The 5000-nt window shown below is 62.3% G+C and overlaps 1 pseudogene; it reads left to right on the top strand.

Annotated features, from left to right (window-relative positions):
- Positions 1–5000, top strand: part of LOC124578182 — a 9943-nt pseudogene that overhangs the window by 1186 nt on the left and 3757 nt on the right.

Genomic DNA, 5000 nt, shown 5'->3' with positions numbered 1-5000 from the left:
GAGGTCCGTAGCGATTCTGACGTGCAAATCGATCGTCGGAGCTGGGTATAGGGGCGAAAGACTAATCGAACCATCTAGTAGCTGGTTCCCTCCGAAGTTTCCCTCAGGATAGCTGGTGCTCGTACGAGTCTCATCCGGTAAAGCGAATGATTAGAGGCCTTGGGGCCGAAACGACCTCAACCTATTCTCAAACTTTAAATGGGTGAGATCTCCGGCTTGCTTGATATGCTGAAGCCGCGAGCAAACGACTCGGATCGGAGTGCCAAGTGGGCCACTTTTGGTAAGCAGAACTGGCGCTGTGGGATGAACCAAACGCCGAGTTAAGGCGCCCGAATCGACGCTCATGGGAAACCATGAAAGGCGTTGGTTGCTTAAGACAGCAGGACGGTGGCCATGGAAGTCGGAATCCGCTAAGGAGTGTGTAACAACTCACCTGCCGAAGCAACTAGCCCTGAAAATGGATGGCGCTGAAGCGTCGTGCCTATACTCGGCCGTCAGTCTGGCAGTCATGGCCGGTCCTTGCGGCCGGCCGCGAAGCCCTGACGAGTAGGAGGGTCGCGGCGGTGGGCGCAGAAGGGTCTGGGCGTGAGCCTGCCTGGAGCCGCCGTCGGTGCAGATCTTGGTGGTAGTAGCAAATACTCCAGCGAGGCCCTGGAGGGCTGACGCGGAGAAGGGTTTCGTGTGAACAGCCGTTGCACACGAGTCAGTCGATCCTAAGCCCTAGGAGAAATCCGATGTTGATGGGGGCCGTCATAGCATGATGCACTTTGTGCTGGCCCCCGTTGGGCGAAAGGGAATCCGGTTCCTATTCCGGAACCCGGCAGCGGAACCGATACAAGTCGGGCCCCTCTTTTAGAGATGCTCGTCGGGGTAACCCAAAAGGACCCGGAGACGCCGTCGGGAGATCGGGGAAGAGTTTTCTTTTCTGCATGAGCGTTCGAGTTCCCTGGAATCCTCTAGCAGGGAGATAGGGTTTGGAACGCGAAGAGCACCGCAGTTGCGGCGGTGTCCCGATCTTCCCCTCGGACCTTGAAAATCCGGGAGAGGGCCACGTGGAGGTGTCGCGCCGGTTCGTACCCATATCCGCAGCAGGTCTCCAAGGTGAAGAGCCTCTAGTCGATAGAATAATGTAGGTAAGGGAAGTCGGCAAATTGGATCCGTAACTTCGGGATAAGGATTGGCTCTGAGGATCGGGGCGTGTCGGGCTTGGTCGGGAAGTGGGTCAGCGCTAACGTGCCGGGCCTGGGCGAGGTGAGTGCCGTAGGGGTGCCGGTAAGTGCGGGCGTTTAGCGCGGGCGTGGTCTGCTCTCGCCGTTGGTTGGCCTCGTGCTGGCCGGCGGTGCAGGATGCGCGCGCCTGCGCGGCGTTCGCGCCCCGGTGCTTCAACCTGCGTGCAGGATCCGAGCTCGGTCCCGTGCCTTGGCCTCCCACGGATCTTCCTTGCTGCGAGGCCGCGTCCGCCTTAGCGTGCTCCTCCGGGGGCGCGCGGGTGCGCGGATTCTCTTCGGCCGCCATTCAACGATCAACTCAGAACTGGCACGGACTGGGGGAATCCGACTGTCTAATTAAAACAAAGCATTGCGATGGCCCTAGCGGGTGTTGACGCAATGTGATTTCTGCCCAGTGCTCTGAATGTCAACGTGAAGAAATTCAAGCAAGCGCGGGTAAACGGCGGGAGTAACTATGACTCTCTTAACAGTAACTATGACTCTCTTAAGGTGGCCAAGTGGCGGCGGTGTGGCTGCATCCGGACTTGGCTTTTCGAAGTGCGGTCTTGATGTAGTCGTGCTGCTGCTGCGAGGTGCCTTCCTTGGGTTATAGTTACAGGGAGAGTGATGCGCAATACATGGGCCTAGCCCTCTTAGCCTCTCCTCTCCTGCGGTCTTCTCCCCTTCTCGTGGGCCCGCTGATTTTTGCAGAGTGGAAGACCGCACCAGGGGCTTGGGGGGGTTACCAGCCCCCCCTCGCATTATCCCTTTATAGTTGGGGGCAGCCGACAAGAAACAAGAGATGGTGGCCCTTCCGCTGAAGGTGCCACCCCAGCTACCCCAGCACCTATCCGGCCAACCGGCCGTAACGAAAATGCGATAGTTTGTGTAGCTCCCTTTGCTTGCAGTGAGTGCCACCGCACTTTTACCACGAAGAACGGTCTCGGGGTCCATCGCCGCCGCCAACACCCTGCGGCCGCCAACGCTGAGATCGTGACGGAGAGGCATCGCGCGAGGTGGACGGAGGAAGAAGTCCTGTCGCTCGCCAAGGCAGAGGCCGAACTGTTCCTGGAGAGGGACGCCCGGTTCTTCTTTGTAAATCAAGAACTTACCAGGATGTTCCCCGACCGAACGCTTGAGGCAATCAAGTGCCGACGGCGGCAAGCTGCCCACAAGCAGCTTGTCCGCCAATTCATGGAGGCACTTGAGATCGGTCGGGGTGAAGAGCCGGCGTCCCGCCGTGGAGCAGCGAGCTCGCTGCCTGACGCGGGCGAGGCCGCTGCGCCGCCCGTCGACGCAGCCGAGGACTTCGCGGCCGACACCACCGGGCCGCCGCCGGAGGGGCCGACTGACGCCGCCATCTGGGAGCATCTGGCGGGGCTACCTGCTTCCGCCCAGCGTTTCTCTGCCCTGGATCGAGTCATTGGTCTGGGGCGGGGCACGCCGCCCGATGTCATCCTGGGCATGCTCCCGGATGCCCTTGCGTCGGTCGGGTCCAGGGGGGAGAGGTCGATCACCAGGACACAGCGGCCGCGCCAACCATCCAAGCGGCCGCCTGCCGCCCCGCCGCTGCAGAAGCGCAAGCGGCGCCGCTGGGAATACGCGCGGACACAGGACGCCTTCCGTAGGTCGCGTGCACGTTGCGTGCGCGGCTTGCTGGACGGCACCCTGCTGCAGCCGCCACCCGACATCCCCGGTCTGCTGGACTTCTGGGCGGACCTCTTCACGAAGAAGCCGATCTCCACCGCCGGCTTCATCCGTGACCACCTTCTCCCGCACTCGGAGCCTGTCGCTCCTGAGTGCCTATGGGGGCCGGTCACACGTGAGGAGGTCGCTGCTGCCTTGCCGCCCAGGGGATCGGCAGCCGGGCCGGACGGCCTGACTCCAGCGGAGCTGCGGCGCCTGCCGCATGAAGTCCTGGTGAAACTCTTGAACCTCTTCCTCCTGGCCCGCGCCCTCCCCGAGCGTCTGCTTCGCGCCCGGACGTCACTTCTCCCCAAAACGGCTGCACCAACATCCCCCGCTGACTTTCGCCCCATTACGGTCTGCTCGGTGTTGGCGCGGACCTTTCACAAGGTTCTCGCGTCACGCCTGATGCGTGCATGTGCTGTGGACGAACGTCAGCGGGCATTCATCCCCCGGGATGGGATGTTGGAAAACACCTTCATCTTGGACACTGCTCTCACCGACGCAGTCCGCTCCTGTCGCTCTGTTTTTGTGGCATCGATCGACGTCTCTAAAGCGTTCGATTCGGTGGACCATGCCGCCCTCCGCCCCGTGCTGAGGGCTCATGGCCTGCCGGATTGCTTTATTGAGTACGTCGAAAGGTGTTACGAGGGTAGCACGACGGTGATAGCGGGCGGCGCCGACGTGGGCGTGCCCCTGCAGCCGGCTAGGGGTGTGCGTCAGGGTGACCCCCTCTCCCCCCTCCTTTTCAATTTTGCGGTGGACTATGTTTTGAGTCAACTTCCCTCCCACATCGGAGCTCGGATCCTTGGTCGCAGAGTTAACGCTGCGGCCTTCGCAGATGACGTCCTGCTTTTTGCATCGACCGCGAGGGGATTGCAGTCCCTCATTGACGCAGCCGTCGCAGCCCTCGCCCATCTGGGGCTGCAGATCAACGCCCGGAAGTGTTTCACCCTCGCCTTAGTCGCGTCTGGGCGCGACAAGAAGGTGAAGGTCGACGCCGACGTTACCTTCAAAGCGGGCAACGCCACCGTGCCCGCCCTACGTGTGGGTGAAACCTTCCGGTACCTGGGACTGCAATTCTCCACCGCTGGTCGCTGCGTTTTCAACCCACGACGCCACCTGGTGGAGCAGCTGGACGTCATCTCCCGAGCTCCGCTCAAGCCGCAACAGCGCCTCCACGCCCTCACCACCGTACTTCTGCCTGGCCTGTACCATGGGCTGGCCCTCAGCCGCACCCGAGTGGGTGCGTTGAAAGCGGCAGATGTGACCATCCGTGCCGCCGTCAGGAGATGGTTCCGCCTTCCGGCGGACACTCCCCTGGGCTACTTCCACGCTCCTGTAGCCCAGGGAGGCCTCGGCATCCCATCATGCCGATGGATGGGGCCAACACTTCGCCGGTCCCGTCTCCTGGCGCTGAAGAGGATTGGGCCAGCCGCCGACGGTGCAGGCCGGGACGAGGTGCAGCGTGAGATTGAGGCGCTGGAGCGGCATCTTATGTGGGAGGGCCACCTCCTCAAATCGTCGACACAGGTTGGAGAGATGTGGGCCGCGCGCCCTACACGTTGCCTTTGACGGTGCGGCGCTGTCATCTTCCGCCGCCGTCAAGGGGCAACACCAGTGGGTCGCTGACACCAGTCGCCTGCTATCTGGGCGTAACTTCATCGACGCTCTCCGCGCCCGCATCAACGCCTTCCCCACGAAGGCACGGCGCAGTCGCGGGCGGGAGGCGGACACCAGATGCCGCGCGGGCTGCCAGGCCGTAGAGACCGCCAACCACGTGTTACAGGCTTGCTTCAGGACGCACGGGTCCCGGGTTAAGCGGCATGACGCGATCGTGCGCTATGTCGCCCGTGGACTCGCGCAGAGGGGCTTCAATGTCTCTGTGGAGCCCCACCTCCGCACACCTGAGGGAATCCGCAAGCCTGACGTGGTGGCGGTTAAAGACGGCATCGCCCGCGTCATCGACGCCCAGGTAGTCGGAGACCATCTCCGGCTCGACTGGTGTCACTCCGAGAAAGCGGCCTACTACAACACGCCGTCCATCAGGCGTGCCATCTCCAACCTGCACCGTGACGTTGAGGAGGTTACAGTGTCCACCGCGAC

The sequence above is a fragment of the Schistocerca americana genome, unplaced genomic scaffold (assembly GCF_021461395.2).
Source record: "Schistocerca americana isolate TAMUIC-IGC-003095 unplaced genomic scaffold, iqSchAmer2.1 HiC_scaffold_274, whole genome shotgun sequence".
Classification (NCBI taxonomy): Eukaryota; Metazoa; Arthropoda; class Insecta; order Orthoptera; family Acrididae; genus Schistocerca; species Schistocerca americana.
This window is presented reverse-complemented; position numbering and strand designations above follow the sequence as displayed.